The sequence below is a fragment of the Hoplias malabaricus genome, chromosome 1 (genome assembly GCF_029633855.1).
Source record: "Hoplias malabaricus isolate fHopMal1 chromosome 1, fHopMal1.hap1, whole genome shotgun sequence".
NCBI classification, from domain to species: Eukaryota; Metazoa; Chordata; class Actinopteri; order Characiformes; family Erythrinidae; genus Hoplias; species Hoplias malabaricus.
The window spans coordinates 24,484,892-24,505,070 of NC_089800.1; the positions used below are offsets into that span (position 1 = coordinate 24,484,892).

The window sequence follows — 20,179 nt, forward strand, 5'->3', positions numbered from 1 at the left end:
CACAAGAGGCGGGGCTATACTGGAGCCCCTCCAGCCAATCCCAGCGCAAGAGGCGTGACAGCACTAACCAATCCCAGCACAGGAGTCTACGCTTGCCTGAACACGGGTGGGAAAGAAAATCGCACTCGAGCTGCTGCTCCGCGGTTTCGGTTGAGGAGCCGCTCTTGGAGCAGCGTGGTGGTCGTGGGGAGCGTGGTGACTTTCCCCCCGCTGTTCTGCCTTCCCGGCTGCTTCTGGTTTATTTATACAACAGTTAAAGGAGTGAACAGGTGTAAACAGGTGTGAACGGAGCGTGTCGAGTGTGGAAAGTTTGTGCACGTCTGACTGAAGCCTGAAGACATGGGAGTGTAGTGGGCTGCGTGCACTGGGGTCCGTTCTGGGGTCAGTTCAGCGTCAGATCCGCGCAGGATAAAGTGGGTGAGTGTTGGTCTTGTCTGTGCATGGTGTGTGTGTGTGTGTGAGTGTGTGGCACTGTTGGAGCAGCAGGGAGACCACTGTAGCCGTTTTTTGGACTGAAGTTACGGAACTTCATTGAAGTGAGGAAGAGCAGAACCAAGGACTTTCTCTCAATATAATATTCTCTCAATATTATGATATATAATGCAAAAGTTTAGGTACACATGGTCTTATGGGGATTTATTGTTATTGCATGTGAAGTCCAAATCCAACAGAGAACAGGCTTCTGCACATTTCCCCTTATAAATGCAGTAAAATAAATAATAAATAAAACACACTCCTGTGCATATACACACATGTACACACACATACACATATAAACAATATAAAGAAATCCAAAAAGTAAAAGAAAGATAACCCCACAAAAATATATCAGCCATGTCCACGTTCTCTTTAGTTCCTGAATGTTGAAAATGTGTCCTATCCACAACCTTCAGGTTTACTTATTTTAACATTTTACATTTTGCTCCCGCCCCAAATATATGAAACAATGCAAATACACATTGTCCAGAGTTGGCCGTTTTTGTACAGGATGTTTTTCACAATTTGTTCACAAAGACAATCAGGAAAAATATGCATTTGGTCCAGGGAGCTCCAAACAATTATCACCTAGACAAGGTAGAGAACAAATTGAACCTTACAGGTATTGTTACTTTTCATTCATTCATTCATTCATTCATTCATTCATTTGCTTAAAAGTTTCTTTTACTATTAAGCTTTAATTATCGAATTAAAACAGTTCTGTAATCACCAGCAATAGCAGTTCTGCTATTTTATTTGGTACTATAGCCCGACCAATACTTCAGTGCTGTGAAATATCGGTCAGGCTTCTACCTGGTCAGCCTTTTTGTTGACAGTGTAGGTCATTTAAGACACTGCATCAGCTCTGGAGCATCACACTGCAGACATGTGCTGTTTACATGCACTGAAAACAATTTATGGAAACGTCCTCTTATTTCGTTTGGGACATGTGCACAGGTCTACATAGCAAACACTGTATCTACACATGAGCAAAAGTTTATAGATGTCTCTTAAAATGTCAAATATCCTGAAACAAATATGACACTCATAAGCAGCCAAAAACAAGCCTAAGCTTCTACACCTAGAGGGGTTTAAAAGTGATGGAGCACGATCCAGTATCTTTTTAATCAGTTGGAGTGGCTTTTATGTTCCAGAACTCATCATCACACAGCAGTACCTGGGCCCATTAATGGCTGAGTGCAATGGAATCCTCATTGAACTGGTCCAGCATTTGGTCTAATTAGTAGAAGCTGTTTTTCTAGCAAAGGAAGACATGTTCTTTATGAATATTCTTGATTTTTGAAGAAATGTTGGAAGTGTAGGGGACCTTTGCCATAGAGTGTATGTAGTGTAACTAGACCTAAATGAATGCTGAAGTTATTATTTCACCGCTGTATGTGCTACTACACCACGGTAGTGTTTGTTTCACCTGTCATGCTGTGTTTTTACTCATTTCGGTCACTTGACTTGTTGAGCACAAGCGTTTTCAGATTCGGAGGTGATTTGAGTATTTTCTGATTGGTTTTGCTAAGAGTAAACAGGTAGGTGTCCTCTGTGTGCTCACTGAGTCACTGTTTCGGAGACTTTGCGATGCTCTGCAGACTCTAAAATAAAGCCCTTCAAATACATGCGGCAAGTCTGCGGAGCTGTCCAGTTATTGTGGTGCTGAAAGTTTCAACATGTATGAATGGCGACTAGGACTCGAGGTGTGTGAGTACATGGATGGAGTTTCCACTGAACGGGTAATGTCCTTCATAAATGTATGAAATGGAGAATAGCCCCATGAATTAATCATCGGTTTCACAACGTGCCCGGTTTGTTTAATGCAGTGATTATAATGTGGCCTTTTTGTGCTGCGCTGGGCTTGAGACCCTGGAGAGAGCAGCTTTACAGGGTCTTCCAGGAAAACAAAAGTAACAATGAACAATTGGGTGCATGTACAATGGACTTGCATCTTGCATCTGCTGCTTTTACATCAGTAGAAAGCATTACAATGTCACAGTATTCGCAGAATTTCAGTTTAAAAAAAACAGCCCAAAGAGTGATGGGCATCTGCTGGTGCTTTGTGAAATATTGTATACGTGAGGGAAGGAGGGAGTGAGTGAGCCTGTAGTTGCGTGTGAAAATGCTTAAATAAAATGAGCACAGCATTCAGCCACATCGAAATTTTCTGGCAATTTGATTTGATTCACAATTATCATAAAGCCACTGGCTGCAAGACTGCTGTGCAATTGGAGTGCACTCTTCCTCTGTGCTGTTTACTGCTGAAATCTAGTGCTTTTCCGGAACTTTATTTCTAATACCAGCCTGCCAGGGAGCCTTTTGGGAAGCAGTAAAGTGTGACTGGTTTTAAATCCTGTGACTTGTATTCCTTGTGGATTTCGATTAAAATGTGAATTTGGGGGATTTTCGGAGAGCAGGTGGAGCAGCGGTGTGTAAAATACTCTATTTCTCGCTGCCACTCTGCATCTTTATGCCATGGGTCCCATGTGTGACCTCCAGCGTGGCACGTGCCTCACCTCACTGAATTTGCTCTCTGCCATGCCAATTTCTAGAGTGCATGCCCTGGTAGATGGCTTTGGACCTGAGCCAGCCTCCGCAAGATTTCAATCTCTTTTCTATCTCTTCTTCATTTACTATGTGTAACCCTGCTTCCATTTTTCAAACATGAATGCACAGCCCCATATCAGGAATGTATGTATTGTAGATATATATTGTATTGTACTGTATTGTAGACCATATGTTGGTAGGTAGATTGGCTACTGAGAAACGTCCTAGTGTGTGAGTGTGTGTCGCCCTGTGAAGGACTGGAGCCCCCATCGAGGGTGTTTTCCCACCTTGCACCTAGGAGACCCTGAATAATAATAAAATATAATATTATATAATATATAATATAAAATATTTTCATTCATTCATTCACTCTCTGTAACCATTATCCAGTTCAGGGTCAGGGTGGATCCGGAGCCACTGGGTGCAAGACGGTAACACACCCTGGAGGGGGCGCCAGTCCCTCACAAGGCGACACACACTCATACATTCACTCACACACTCACACATACGGACACTTTTGAAACACCAATCCACCTACCAACGTGTGTTTGTGGGGAGTCTACACCAGTGTTTTAAGAACACAAGCAGCTTCTTTGTAAAAGGTTTTGTATTTCGTTTCTTTTCTCTGTAATCCACATCCTTTCAGACCCACACTTTTGGGTTTCACAGTGGAACGTGAGGCTGAAACAATTTTCTTCAAAATGTCAGCAGGAGTGGAGTATTTTTTCCCTCCTCTCCTCAAAAGATGAAAGCCTTATCTGATGGAGATAGTTCCTGTGCTCTACCAGGTCCTTCATGGTTGTTAGGAGTCCCATTATCAGTATCAGTAAATAAATACTCCAGTTTAGAGCCCTGCTTCTTGCACTTGTTTTGCTTTGACTTTTCCCTCCCTGTGCAAGAGGATAATCTCCTATCGATTCTTCTCAGAAATATCTCCTGAAATGGATAACTTCTCCTTATCTGCTCATTTTTCTTACCAAGATAAGTATGAGGACGGTGGCCCGGAGATCCATATAGAAACCTCTGCTGTTAGTGCATGGTGAATTGCAGCTCCCAGACAAGATTGTTTATGTGTCCCGTTAGCACTTTTGTAGAAGTGCACATTTAATTTTTTCTACTGTGAAGCTCTTCCATGGGAACTAAATCTCCTTGTGTTATAGGTGTGGTCTGAGTGAATACATTCGTGTATTTTCTGGTTGGAAATCTCAGTGCTGGCTTGTCTCATGGTCATGATAAATACTCGTGTGGTTTGATTACCTGTCCTGAAGATATCTCTCAGAAGCAAAATGAATCTCAGCAGCCAGCAGCCATGTTCTCACACACACATTCTCACTGTGTGGATGGTTCAATCTCAGCTCTCCTCAGTACTACAGCCGAAGACAGTAAATATGGGGTTGGGTGCGCTTTAGAAGGGGACATTTATTATTACTCTTTTTCCATTTGTACTTTCATGTCTGTACAACTGGCACTTTCTCCCTTAGACTGTGTGGAGCTCTCTTTCTCTCCCTCTCTTTCTCTTCCTCTCTCTCTCTCTCCTTCTCTCTTTCTTGCTCTCTCTTTCTGTCTCTCTCTCTCTTTCTTTCTTTCTTTCTCTCTCTCTCTTTCTCTCTCTCTCTCCCTCTCTCACTCTCTCTTTCTCTCTCTCTCTCTCTCTCACACTCTCTCTCTCTCTCTCTCTTTCTCTTTGTCTCCCTGTCCTCTCTCTCTTTCTCTCTCTCTCTCACTCTCTTTCTTTCTTTCTCTCTATCTCTTTCTCTCTCTCTCTCCCTCTCTCTTTCTCTCTCTCTCACTCTCTCTCTCTCTCTCCCTCTCTCTCTCTGTCTCTCCCTCTCTCTCTCTCTCTCTCTCTCTCTCTCTCTCTCTCTCTCTCTCTCTCTCTCTCACTCTCTCTCTCTCTCTCTCTCTCTCTCTCTCTCTCTCACAACCCTTTGTTTTGCCAATTTATAACATGCTGTTATTTTTATATGTGTAATATTTGATTTGTGTGTTGCAGGTCACACTGTTGAGTTTTTGTTCTTATTTTCTTGCCGTGGTAAGGGTTGTCACTGTGGTGCCAGGGTCCTGTGTTTAGTCCAAGGTCTGTGAGCAAATGTAGTGATGGACTGCCATCACGTCCAGGGTAGGCTCCAGATCCACCGTGACCCTGAAGAGGTTGAACAGAAGATGACAGATGAATAGATCGACTGATACTTTGGAAGAATGTAGTCTATATCTCCATGTTCATTTTAAAGCATATTTTTTTCAGTCAGTTGTGCAAATACTCCTTTACTTATTGGTAGGTCCTCTACATCTTAATTGCCATGTTTAAAATGGGTTTAGTACGGAATCTTTGACATTTCCAGGCCACTAGGTGTCAGTATAACGGCTGTATTTATAACATGAAGAGGACTAGTTTGAGAAACTGGGTGACTGCTCTTTTGAAGTCAGAACAAAGTTGGAATCAGGGGCACTGTTCCAGGGAGGGGTCTGATGGAAGACTGTTGATGACCTCAGGAAGAATTAGCAGTGGAATTACATTAGAGCTCCACCCTGTAATGTTGTATATGCTCCTTGTTTTCTGCTTAGTCATTTAGGAAATGTAGGACAAGTAGAGTTGGTATTCAGCACAGCGAGCAGCTTTTTTTTATTTTATTTTTGAGAAGCCTGGAGCCATCGACCTTTTTGTTTGTGGTGGGGGTGATTTTATTAGCTGCCCAGGATGCAACAGGGACTAGGATCCTCTGGAGGGACTTGATTGAATCGTCTCTGGTCTTGAATGTCTGTCCATGCCTGGGGTGCTGTTTGTGGCTTTGTTTGGAATGGCTCTGACCAGGGTTACCTTGACCCCTGAGCTGTGAGTAATCTAGCAACACTGGGCCATATACTTATAGAGGCATATCCATATAAACCGCCATGATGGCTTCTGTTAAAACATATTATTTAGCTTGAGCTCTCTATGTAATAATATATAATGGTGTTGTAGGGTGGTGTAAAGAGCTGTGGATCGGCTTAAAGCTTTGATCTGGGTAATAGATGGTGCAACAGCTTTCTTCTTATACAAAGGTATTATATTAAATATGATAATCAGTTTAGCGTTCCCAGACACTGTTTGCTTATGTGCCACATTTAGACATAGTTTAAGTCATATTTTGACTGTGATAATAGGATATTGTCAGTGCTGTTCAGTGCTGCTCTTATCTCCAAAATGTTACCTTTACACCAAAGTAAATACAATTTTTCACAGCAAGTCAATGTAAAAAATGAATTTCCCAGCAGTCAGTGGCCACAGCTTTCACGGTGTCAAAAGAATGAAGAATACAAGGGTTTCTTTATGTTTTTCCCAGTTGTGACAGTCTTCAGTGAAGATCCTGTGTGTTGTCTGACTGTTCAGAAATCTTCAGCACTGAGGGTGATATTAGCTCCGTAACTCTGGCGTCTTAATCATTATTCCAGCATGTTTCAGCGAGCTCGCCTTTAGCGAGCCCTGCAGCACCACAGCTCGGGATATCTGTGTGTGTGTGTGTGTGTTTAGTGTTCCAGCTCCATAGTTGAGAAAAAAAAAAAACACCATCTGTGGAAAACCGCAACCTGCAAACATTTAACCCCTTGGTAAAAAAAGCATGTCTTCTCCCTTTTTTGTGTTGGTTCCACAGTGAAGCGCTGCATTATTTAAAAGGTTTTAATGTCATAAAGCAGCTTGGGACTCAATGGGGGTCCGGGAAATAATTGGGGCGTTTTTCATCCTCGGCTCTTCTTTAAATGTGCTTTGGAAAGCAGGACTTTCCCAGGCGTCCCATGGCCGTGTGAACTGTGGCCAAGCCGGTGTGTGTGTGTGTGTGTGTGCGCCCCAGGAGAGGAAGTGTCTCTTTGTCAGTCGGACACTTCAGTCAGTCCACTTCCTTTTCAGAATGACTAAGACCTATGTTTAAAAACCCACCCCTGTGCCTTTCATCATCAAAGTCCCCCAGTACAATCACCGCAGTAGATAATAACTTTCTAGTCAAGTGTAAGTGAAGCTGGCCCAAATCTGGCCCTGTATAACTGTCAAGCTCATCGTTATTCATTCAGAAATAACAGTCTATCTGTAGTGGATAGTTATCTAGCTGCATAGAGAGATAGAATCTTTAAGATCTTCTTCATTTTATAACAAGCCACAACTGCTACATGTGCTCTTTCATTTATTCCAGTTCTAATCATTCATTCATTATCTGTAACACTTATCCAGTTCAGGGTCACGGTGGGTCCAGAGCCTACCCAGAATCATTGGGCGCAAGGTGGGAATACACGCTGGAGGGGGTGCCAGTCCTTCACAGGGTGACACACACACACACACACACACATTCACTCACATACTCCCACCTACGGACACTTTTGAGTCACCAATCCACCTACCAACGTGTGTTTTTGGACCGTGGGAGGAACCGGAGCACCCGGAGGAAACCCACACAGACACAGGGAGAACACACCACACTCCTCACAGACAGTCACCCAGAGGAAACCCACACAGACACAGGGAGAACACACCACACTCCTCACAAACAGTCACCCGGAGGAAACCCACGCAGACACAGGGAGAACACACCACACTCCTCACAAACAGTCACCCGGAGGAAACCCACGCAGACACAGGGAGAACACACCACACTCCTCACAGACAGTCACCCGGAGGAAACCTACACAGACACAGGGAGAACACACCACACTCCTCACAGACAGTCACCCGAAGAAAACCCATGCAGACACAGGGAGAACACACCACACTCCTCACAGACAGTCACCCGGAGCAGGACTCGAACCCACAACCTCAAGGTCCCTACCTGCTGCGCCACCGTGATGCCCTTATTCCAGTTCTAGTACGAGTTATTCATTTTTCAGTGTCAGGGATTAATGTAAGTGTTTCATTTGTCCACCTTATTTTTGCGGACACTACATCCACCTTTAATCTTCCATTCTTTAATCTTAAAACCTGCTCAAAACCTAAACCAGCTGTAGGTAAAGCTGTTCCCAAACGAGTCACTGGTCTTATTCACCCATTTAAATAGAAACTAATATTAAGGCAAATACCCACTCAATCACAGCTCAGGTGATGTGCACGTTTCTTACACATGAGCATCTCAAATGGCTGAGGAAGATACCTCTACATTATATTTGATGGATCATCTGCACACATAAGGAACTGAGTATTCAATCATTCATTCATTCATTATCTGTAACCCTTATCCAGTACAAGGTGGCGGTGGGTCCAGAGCCTACCTGGAATCATTGGGCACAAGGCAGGAACACACCCTGGAGGGGGTGCCAGTCCTTCACAGGGCGACACACACTCTCACATTCACTCACACGCTCACACTTAGGGACACTTTTGAGTCACCAATCCACCTACCAACATGTGTTTTTGGAGCGTGGGAGGACAACCTGCAGATTTCTTTAGGAAACTGAAACCCGATCTGAAAAGTGTGGAAACCTGTAGCTGATAGCAATTGTGTAACTCATTTATAAATGTTTACAAATTGTTTTCTCAACCAAAGAAGCTAGATTTTATATCTATCACCACAGTCTTCTCGTGCACACACACACACACAAACACATGTATATAGAGAGAGAGAGAGTGAGAAAGAGCAGCAGCAGTGAATTGCAGTTTTATCTGAAACAATGTAGTTGGATGTGACAGGTGAACTGTGTAAACTGATAAGTCATCCATCAAAACTAAACCACGCTACACACACACACACACACACACAGTCACTCCAAGGTCAGCCGAACTCATAAGCTAACACACAGACACGAAGGCAGAACTATATTATCACATTCCACATTACTGTTATCATAGTAAATATTGAATTGGATGAGTACTGCTAGCGTACGGTAAACATTTGGCCTGTGTTCAGTAAGCCCCCGGTCGACTGTAAACAGAACACTCCCCTGTTCTACAGAACACTCCCCTGCCCTGTGGATCTATGACCCAGTACTCCTGGCAGGAATGTGCGAATGACACTGGAGGGAATGTCTAGGGAGAATAGGTTTAGTGAAGTTAGATTTAGATCAAAGATTTCTGCCTTGACTGAGACCACATTTAACCTTTTTTTCAATAGCAATGTTGTACAGATATGGTTTTGTTCATCGAGGTCCAAAACATGGCAGAATACATCCTATATACATCATACAATTTTTAAAATATGAATGACTTGAGCCTTAAAAACATGTCTGGGATCAATTAAATGTTAAAAACCCAGAATATGCTACAGTTATAGCCACTAACTAAAGGTACGGAAGACATACCTATTTCTAACTGTACATTCCACCACATTTGAAGCTTATATAAGACTCTTTGACTTTTCTAACCTTTGTGGATGAACTGTAATACTCTTGGTAACTGTAGCCTACTGTTATTGCATTTTATCGCTTGGCAGAGGCATTATTTAAGAAAATATTCAGCAGTTGTTTACAGTGGGTTCGTTCTTATATTTTATTAGCTACCGTGGGTGTTTATGTTCATTTCTATGTTTGCGCTGTGAGGACAGCTGTTTTTAATTTTCTTGTACTCTGTGCAATGACAGTAAAGGAATCTTGATCTTGATAATCATCAAAATAACTTATTTTTGAGCCTTAAAAAAATTGCCAGAACCATGTTGCCATTTCCTTTCGATTCCGTGTGTTGTCCATCAGCCCTATCCCACCAGGCTGTGACATGGGGCCATAACTTCTCCGGTTTAATTCGCTGAAAGGGCTTTGTGCATTTGAGGGATGCTGTGGGCAGTGGGGTCCACAATAACACAGGTGACCCTCTGTTATAATCTCATCCTTCCATCATGGCCCCCTCCTTCAAGCTAGGGGCAAAGGTCAGTCCTTTCTACAAGGTCATCTCATCACTAACCTTGAAACCGCAAGAAAACATTCTGTCCGTCCATTACACGTGTTTCCAAGCCTCTCTGCTCTGGGTGATATTTTCAATACTTCCTGACACGCTCTATTAGGCCCTTTAATGTAGTATCATAACAAACACAGCCAAGATTGGCTCAGCTAGCCCCCCATTCGTCTGGGTGTGTGTCAGCAGGTCTGACTCCACTGTAACTAAGATGGATGACAAGGGGGCTGCCTTCTCTTCCCTGACTGCCGGCCAGAGCCTCAGGCCCTTGGTGCTTATTGAAATGACCTAATGTGGGTCCAGAATCAGCAGGGAAGGAGATCTATCTATATCAGTGTGGAGGAGACAGGAGTGGCTTGTGTGTGTGTGTGTGTGTGTGTGTGTGTGTTTGTGTATCTGAGGGTTTGTTCTGTGCATGTTGTCTTTGTCTATGTAATTGATGTCAAAATTGAAATCTGTTTGCTGAGAATGAATCGGGGTGTAGTATGAGTAGTAAAAGGACTGTTTTTAACAAAATTACACACAGATTTATCAGACAATTGAACAGTGTCTGTAAGATCAATACGCAACAAGAGAAAACACGACAATGTGCTATAAACAGTACAGAATCAAATGACAAAAAATCAAAACAAAGAGTATTACCTTTAAAAACTCTCCAAAGTCATTCTACAGGACAAGGGCTTCCTTAATAGAAATAATGTAAGACAAAATGGCTTTTTAGCCAGAAATACGCTGAAAAACGAACAGACTATTTCCCCGAGAAGCTTTGCTTGGCAGCACTGAGCCAGAATCCAGTAAATAATAAATTAAGACTCATTGATCCTGGGCGGTGCTTTTAGCTGAGCTCAGACCTGTTTCATTTTCACTTTCTGATTTGCTAATTTGGTTCCTCCAGCTGATTTTCTGAAAGCGTCTGTGATTGATCTGATTATGCTCCACTTCCAGATGCCTTTTTTTAAATAGCAACCATCGCACAGTTGGATGATCTTTACAGAAAGCGGCAAGAAATCCTATTTAAAATAATGAATTTAGGCTGGATTTGGAGATTAGTGAAACTTGTAACAAAGAGCTTATCCAGTGAAAATCAAGATTTGAACCATGTTAACATGTCCATGTGTTGTTGCTTGTACACTAGATGGTGTATCATGTAAAACAGTGGTTCTCAAACTATTGTATGGATACCACTAGTGGTACATGAAGCAGCAAGAGGTGGTACACCAAATGACCTCAAAAATGTACTACTAAATTATTTGTAAATTACATAATGTTACAGAGTTTTCATAATTATTCCCCAATTAAATTCATTTCTCTTGTAGAAAAATACAACATGCTACGCATACACCATGGTTGATTACATCTGTAAGGGAACAGCATGTGGGGGGGACAATGTTCCTCCACATTTTTTCCAGGGAGGGAACGCGATCCCCCACTTTTCTGAGAAATCCATGTAAAGTAAGCCCAGTTTTAGTTGCTTTCTGGATGTAAGCAAAGGCTAGAGACAGACTTGAGCAATTTTAATTTTATTATAAAAAGGGCAAAGCAAAAACGAGAAAAACAAGCTGAGACCAAGCTTTAAATCCAGAGGCAAAAACAGAGAAACACTAAGTGAGAGTTCTGTACATGTGACGACAACATAGAAGAAAACACTCGGCTGAAGGATAACGTATCCATTCCTCGTGTCGTTACAGCCCTAAAACACAGTTTAACACAGCGCCACCCCTCCTTCTGCTACTGCTACAAGCGCAGAGAGCCGCTGTGACCTTCTCCCAGCACCACACTGTTTTCACCTGGAGCCAGTTAAAGCACATAACTGATATTCTCATTTTTATTTCTTTCAAAATGTTTATTGCCCATTATTTTTCCTTTTAGACCTACAGTTATTTGTATTCTCTCTATAATGTTTAGTAATTATTTTAGATAATTTTGTGTTAAGCTGCAAATTTAAAGTTAATAAAAGCAACAAATGCTTGCAAAAATTCAAGCAAGATTTTGCCTTATGCCCCCGGAACAGAGGAAGAACCAGGGGCCACATGTTTCTGTGGTAAAACTCATTGGTGGTACTGGTTCTGGTTTGATAATGGGTGGTACTTGGTCTAAAAAGTTTGGGAACCACTGATGTAAAAGATAAGCAATAATTGCCATGGTTGAGCATTTCTACTTTGAAACTTCTGTGTTCCAAAATGGGTGAATTCAGACAATCGTAGAACATCAGAACATCCGACAGTCGTAGAACATCAGAACATGTTGAAAAGTGGACAGTGTGCAACTATAAACAGGACGAACCGGTTACAGAAAATGAATGAATGAATGAATGCTATAGTATTCAAGTCTCAGATGCCCATGTCATTTCCACGGTAGTCCATTTTGAATGACTCTGTTGCTGTGAACAATGTACAGAAACTTTCCTAAAAGAGATAAGCATTCTCTCCCCCAAGTCTCAGACCATGATGTCCCAATGCCACCGCAAAAAGACCCAGTCTGGGCCCTTCAGGGACCACTGAAGAGTGATCACTGCTCATATACTTAATCTGTCTCCTCTGACATGAACAAAGCTTCACACAGATTGGCCTGGGCCACTGACCTTATGCTTTTTGTAAACACAATGACCAAGAGCCACAGTCTGACCTTTCAGGTCACAGGTCACACAGGTTAAGATTTGATGTACATTTGTTTAGCTTTAGTGGGAGCTCAGTAGGATGGACGGCTCCTGATTGTTTGAGGTTTGTCTGATGTTGTTTTCCTACCGTTTTCCCTTCTGCTCCCTCTCCTGGCCTTTTTCACATGCACAGTCACAGGCACCGTCTGGCACAACTGATTAATCTACAAAATCTCAAAAGCAAATTAAAAAGTGATTCATTTCCAACCAAAATACAGAGAATTAGTCACTATAGTGGCTCAATAACCTGCAAGTAATAAGCCAATTCATGATAATATGCCATTGCAGAATGCTGACAGAAAGCTAATTCTGGCCCCGCAGTGCACTGCTGAGCATTCAGTATGTGTTAAAAGCCCGCTTAACCCTAGATGAATGCTGATATGGAAATCAGAAATTGCATTCCTTTGTCTCATTGTATCAATACCAACAGAAGGACTGGAACAAGCTGGTAAACTGGTGACATTCTCCAGGGTGTTTGATAAAGGAATCTCAATCTGAAATCATCGCTGCGTTTGCAAGCAAACCTGTAGCTTTGATAAATGTGTCCTTTTGTAGCACTTGAGTGAAGCAGGTGAAAATCCGTCCAGAACCCCACCAGTATGCAACTGTAATAATTAATAGCTTTCGTGCAAACGGTACGCCAGCCCTCTAATTAACTACGGCTTATGAGGGAAGTAATCTGTGGATTTTGTGTTATTAAAACACATTAACTTTAATCAAGCTTGTGTGGGATACTGCCTCATTAGAGAAATGCCATTTATTTGTAATCTGAATCATTTGAATACATTTTTAAACAAGTGCAAATCAGTCTGTCCTGGATAATTAAGGTTTATGCATGATAGTCTTAATTGGGGAGGCTGAGCTGTACTACTATCTGACACATCCCTGAGGAACAAGCCAGTGTGCTGTAGCATGGAGCGATGTGAGCTCTAGCGATGGAACGAGGGTGATCTTCAGCCTGTTTGTGTGTGTGTGTAAGTGTTCATATAAAAAGTGGATGAGAGCATGTTTCAACAAGAATTCACTGAATTCAGAGAGAAGGAATAGACACACTGGAAAGTGTACATGACAAATCAAGACAACAACATACGGCTTCGGTGCCTGATATTTCAGCAGATAGGGAACATTTTCCATAGTGAAATCAGTTAATAACAATAACATCATTAGGTGGTGATGTTAGGAATGAAATGAAATGTGCAATTATACGTCATTGTACAACATAATGTGTCTCCACATTTAACCCATATGTGAGGAAAGTGCTGTTCCTTCAATTGTCCTGATGGTCATGGGAATCAAACCAACAACATTTCATCCTAAGCCCTCTTCTCTAACCATTAGGCCACGGCTGCTTACTAAGAGTTCTTAGATGGTTAGTCCAACCAGTTTACTTGGATCACAAGCCATTCCAGAGATTGCAGTTCTACTGCTCTACAGCCCTATACCACTCTAGCCAACTCTGAGCATTGAGCATGAGGTTTAGCTCATGTGCGTCAGCTGCAGGGAGTTCCATTTCGTTGAATGATTTTCCAGATTTTACAATCTGAATGTCTGTTTTCGCAGTGAGTGCACCTTAAAGAAAGTGCTGAATTCATGAATTATAAGAGACGTTTGGACATACTGTGAACATACAGACGTGTGTATACATATATATTAGTTTAAATCTGTCATCCTGCTGTGAGTGGCAGTGCTCTGGGGGGAGATCCAACAGCATGGCAGCACAATGACAAGTACTAGAGCAGAACAATGACAAGTGGCATTTAGGGATGTGTCTCCGGTGCGGTGAACGTGCAATTAACATTGCATAACCTCCGTGCTTACAAAGCAGCTCTCTTAATTAGAGTTATGATTGCGGCAGGGCAAAGCCAGCGATCCTTGCTCAAGATAATGACAGCTTTAGCTGCGCTGCAGTTGCTCCATTGTCTGCGCCGTGGACTTCTGACATGGAGGACACAAAGGGACAAAAAAGATAGCCTGGACTTCTTTGTTCCTGCTCCTGCTGATCCAATCACAGCAGCCAAATAGAACTCGGGCTGCTTCAAAACGAGGATCGCCCTGGCACAGTGTTCTGGGCACCTTGGAATTGAGCAGTAATGTGAAATCCCTCGCAGCGGTGAAGGTGGCATGCACACTGTGTAGCAGGCTGCTGGCCCAGGGCTGCAGTAAGGGATGTGTTCCAAAGAAATATCACTGGACAAGCCTTCTAGATTACAATACCTCAAACTTACCACTAACTCATATAAATTACTAATAGCTGCATGTTGGAGTTTGATGTATTTTCACATGTAGCTCTAATATATAGGGTCTGGATTGCAGGTTTTTAAAAACTGAGGTCAAAGTTTGTGTTTATGAGTAGAAGACTTGAATTTGACGAATTCAGAGCATGTACGGTGTTAAAATGTCTCTTATTAATTACTTTTTTCCAGTAGCACGTCTCTTAGTGGGGGGGTGGAGGAACTTTACTATGTCAAGTTCTAGGTGTTTTTGCACACTCTGTTCTTCCTGGCAGTCAGTTGGGACTAATTCATCAAAAAGTAGCATGGGCTTGGTGGAGGCGGTGAGGCACGGGCCTCCACTTCACTCTCCAAGATATAATCAGCTTTTAATTTTTCCTCAATAGCACAAGCAAGATGACGGATAACTGAGCTGGGTCCGTCTGGGGAGGAGACCTTTCTGCTCCTCGTCTGGCAAAGCATGCTCCTCTGCTTTTACACAAAATTAATCTTCACTTTCAATCATCCTGCCGCTTCCGTATATTGCTAATAAGGGTCTGCAAAGCTCCAGCGCTGTCAAATAAATTCCCCAAACATCTCCTGCAGGAGCTTTAGCACATCTTGTTAACTATACCCACAGACTTTCTGATTTTGGGTTAAATGCCAAAGGGATACATTTCTCAAAGTAATAAATGGTTCTTTAACTCTTGTACCTGATATACACCAAGTGTGAAGGCTCAAATGATACTATCACAAATATAAGGTCAGATTTTTCACAGTTCTTTACAACTGGCATTTACAGAGTTCTAGGATTAGATTTTGTGACCGGAGAAAGGTCCCCCAATGTTCTTACTCATGCACATACAGGGGCTTTGATGAATGTGTAGGCATTGCTAACACAATTGAATAAGCTTTAGAGGAGATCAGGAAAAGTTAGCATCGGCTTTCATCTCTGGTGTTTTGACGCAGATGATGACGGAGGTCGTTTATTACTGCCTGGATGTGAATAAAACATTTAGAGTTCATTCTACTGTCATGGTTTAAACGAGGTGAACAAGCAGAAGTACAGTAATTGCAGCAATATTTTTCTTAATTTCTAAGATGGATAGAATCTACAATGGGATTAAAGACAAAAGTAGAATGAGGGATGAGAAAGGGCTAGTTTTTTTAAACTCTTGTACCTGATATACACCAAGTGTGAAGGCTCAAATGATATTGTCACAAATGTAAGGTCAGATTTTTCACAGTTCCCCCTAGAACTAAGAACACAAGGGACACAATGCAAACAACAACCAACACCAAGACAAAAAGAGAACCGCTAAAACATAGACATAGGCATGAGATTTCAAATCTACATGAGAAAAATAACAACAACACAAAACAGATTATTTAAACCAGACTTTTTAGAACAAACAAGCTTGACATGAGAGAACCTGAAAGACAGAGAAACAGAGAGACGGGGACAGGGTTTATAAATGTAACCAATAAGGAACACCCGTATGAGTCACATGATGGGATAAGGCGTGGCTAGGACAGGAACACCAGGGTGAGTCAAATGAGAGGAATGGACGTGGCTAGGGATTCATTAGGTTTGTTCGACTTAACCTGGTTCTGCTAGTTTTTTTGACTGACTTGTGTCTGTGCCCTCTGTGTGTCACAATGACATATACCGTCATAATCTCACAAGTGCTAGGCTGCTGAATGTTTCAGACACAGGCGCTGAAGTTTCTCTCCACGAGCTGCGCGAGCTGTGAGACGGCATCATGACGATAATCCTCATTGGCCAGAAGCTGCGCATTTAATATTAGTTTCTTTTAATTCTAAAATGTAAATTTCCATTATCTTTCGTAAAGACACTAATGTCATGCTCGCTACGAGTGTGAGTTTATTTAGTTCATTATTTTAATTACGATGTATTTCATGTCATGAAATGCCCTGAGATTTGCCAGAGCTCATGTGGGCTGCAGGTTGCTGCTGTCCGTCCTGATGGCTCTTTTCTACCCTCCCCTTCCAACTGCAACCGGCTACTCTCGCTAACCACCAAGGCGAGACACGTTTTTATTTTAATGTTCTTCCCCCAGATGTTTTACTTTATAATCGCATTAATAATCACACACTAAAATGTTCAAAGAATGTGCACTTCTTTTCAGGTAAACAATAAACAAACCACTATCAGTGACGTTAGCGTGTGGCTGTATGCATATCCCCTAGTGATAATAGTGCTCACACTATGGTTTCTTTTCCAGCACGCTTCAGTAAGATTCAGTGTGATGGAGCTCACTTTCAGAGCATGTCCTTTAATGGATCCACAGTGTGAGCATCCCTCTATGGAAGACTACTGCGGTAAAAGCTCTGTGATGACTTTGCATTTATATTCCTCATATGCTGTCCCGAGTGGGCCGATGGATTAAAGCCCCTGAGGTGCATGAGCATGTGGATCATGATTAGTGTGGACACTCGGGCCGGCAGACAGGAGGTAATATACGCTGAGAGAAAGGGATGGTGTAGTGGGCCCCTCCTGCACCAATCACTTTATGGCAGTATGCAGGTTAATCCTTTTATTGTAATGAAGTGGGGCGAAGAATAATGCACTGTAAACACGGGCAGTTTAGATCCTGTCTGTCATTTTTACGAGGTGCTGCTGCAGCGCAGGCGAGCGCGGCCCATCCATTACACACATGACATTGACACAGCAAAACAGCTGAGAGCTCACTTAAGGAAATTGCCCTCTCGTCTGCAGCTCCAGCCTGGGGAAGTTTATGCCTTTTATTTTTCTCTGTGAACTTCTACTTCACCATTGGTCTACCACCACTCTGCCCTGTTTCAGTGGGTAATGAAGCTTTCCACCACAACAAAAGCAGTTTATTTAATATCATGGCAGCATCGGAGGAGCACATTTGCCGCAGGGCTAAGCCAAAGCTGATGATTCAGCAAATCAAGGGCGAGATCGTAAGGCACCAGACTCATCGCTATGCTAAGCTACATGCCAAGACATGAGCTCGACTGGCCTACTGATGCATTTGACTGGCCTAGCAATGCTGATAAAGGATTACAGTGAAAGTGTGCTAGAAGAGCAAGGGCATGAAATTGGTTTTGCTTTGGCAGCAGGGCTTTGCAGTTTTATAGAGCCCTGGACAGATGACGAACAGTCAAACGCAATGTCATTTTTCCTGAATGCTCAATTTCCCATTCAACATAACGCCTTTTCCGTCTAGTTGTTTATGGTATTTGTCTTTGTATCCTACTTCATCTGGTTATCTGAATGTGTTTTGGATGTATAAGTAACTTACGTACTACGTGCTGTGCAAAAGTAAGAGACCACCCCATTGTTTATGTAATTTCCAGCCAATAAATGCCAGTAGATGTTAAATTGTTCATTTTTCAGTGTCAGGAAATGAACCATGCTTTAGATACCTAGGTACCTTCCAAGTGTATCAAATTTATCAGTATTTGTGCACTCTACTCACAGAAAAACATGTTATAACAAAAACTGAGCTGCACTGAATGTGTACTAAGCTCCCAGACTTCAGAGCCACAATGAATTACAGCTGTGGCTTCCCAACAGAAGCTAAAATACTCACTGATATTATTCACCCCCTAAATAAACACAAATATTTACATAAAAAAGTAACCCAAATGCATCTCGGCCACTTTGCACATATCTGTCTTATGCACACCTATAATGGTTAAAGGGATTACAGTCTGAAGAAATTGCTGTTAGATATAACATAGCCCCTATTCCATAAGGAAGGAGAAAGACACCATGCCCTATACAGGAGTACCAGTAATGATTAAAAACATAGAGAAAACTGGACTCATAAAAACCCATCACCATCAGGCAATACACAATAATTGCATTTAAAATCAAGTTCGCCTGAAAAAATCCACAGGCTCTTATGTCTCTACTTCCAATGTGGGAAGCATGGGTCTGAGAGACTGATGTATTGCTGTCAAGAAGCTGTTACTGAGAAAATTTTTTGTGTTTTTGCCTCATGCCAAAAATTAGAAATGGCTTCCTACAGCACTGTATAAATCTAAGAAATGTTAATACACATTATCAATATTGTGAAGGTCTGGGATCTTCAGTGGGATTTGTTGTCTAAGCCTTGAATTTCAAGCACACAGCTGCACATCCGCAACATTTGAACAAGAGCACAATGGGCAAGTAGAACAAGACTCAGGAGTGAATTGTTAATGCTGAAAAGGTTGAAAGGAAAAAGGCTTGCTATTGAGCTGGAGAAGCGACTCACGGTGAGAGCACTTTCCCTGTGTGTGAGTGGTATTCTTCTGGCAGAAGGGCAGTTTGGGTCGGGCTAATTGTGCTTCCTCCATCCTCACACTCCGCTCGCGGCCCACAGGGGGAGAGGGAACGCTGGAGATAAAATGATCCGCTGTTGTTGGTGATGCGCTCCACTCCTTAATTCAAACTATTCAGTTGGACACATTTGTATCATAAAGGAAATGGAGGATGGATTGTCAGGAGGTCTAACAATTGCAGGTCATTTAGTAATTTGTTGCTGGCATAACATCAACCATGGGCAGCCCTATCCTTTGTCTCTCTCTCTCTCTCTCTCTCTCTCTCTCTCTCTCTGCTGAAAGTTCTGGCTATAGCTCCAGAGGCAGAAATTGGAAGATGAAAGGAGGGAGATTAAGTTGAAAGGAACAGTGGGTGTTGTCAGAGGTAATTTGAAGTGCATTTGATTTTCTCAAAGGCCTCTGAATGCTTTCCCCCAGTGATTTACCTGCTAAGCCCCCCAACTTTAACACACTAACCTCGCTCCGTCAGATGGAAGGAGCCCCCCATTCATGTGCAAATAGTGTCATGTCATTTTCCAAATGAAAGCATTGGGTAAAGGAAGTGACAGTTCACCACCTTCCATGTGTGTGTGTGTGTGTGTGTGTGTGTGTGTGTGTGTGTGGAAGCCATCATGAAGAGTGTGTAGGGTTCAGAGTAGGTGTTGACACTGTGTGCTGTCACTGTTGAAAGCGAAAGAAGGAGAAGCAGAAAAGAGCACAGATTACGCCTCTCCTCTGTGATCTACAGTGAGGCTCAGCTTAGAGAGGGTTTTCCAGAAGTGAAGACTCTATTGTGTTTGGATCCTCTCTTGTGTAACACTGAAGGATGTCTTTTTACTCTACATGCTTTTAGATCCATTCTCCTTTTTGAATTACACTCTAAATCATGCTCCAGGTATCAGTAATGGGATCACTTCTGTACTTTAAAGAAAGCGGAAAATTTTCAGCTTTTCCTTCTGTCTTGTAAAAGCGTGCATCTATTCTGTGTGATTAGCTGACATCAGAAGCTATCACACTTAAAGATTTTTTTCAATTTTATGGAAGCATAAAATCCATGTATTGGTTTATATGTATTTGCTTTCTCAAGATATAAAGTTGTTTAATTATCACAACATTAGAAAACATCTCTTTGGTATTCATTCATTC

At 42.2% G+C, this 20,179-nt stretch overlaps 1 protein-coding gene across 2 annotated transcripts in view; it reads left to right on the plus strand.

Moving 5' to 3' along the window:
• The first annotated feature begins 301 nt into the window (after positions 1-301).
• robo1 (roundabout, axon guidance receptor, homolog 1 (Drosophila)) overlaps positions 302-20,179 on the plus strand; it is a 281,736-nt gene continuing 261,858 nt past the window's right edge. For both annotated transcript variants that reach the window (XM_066660266.1, XM_066660275.1), the window contains exon 1: positions 302-417. The gene's annotated coding sequence lies outside the window, so the exon portion shown is untranslated. The remainder of the gene's footprint in view (positions 418-20,179) is intronic.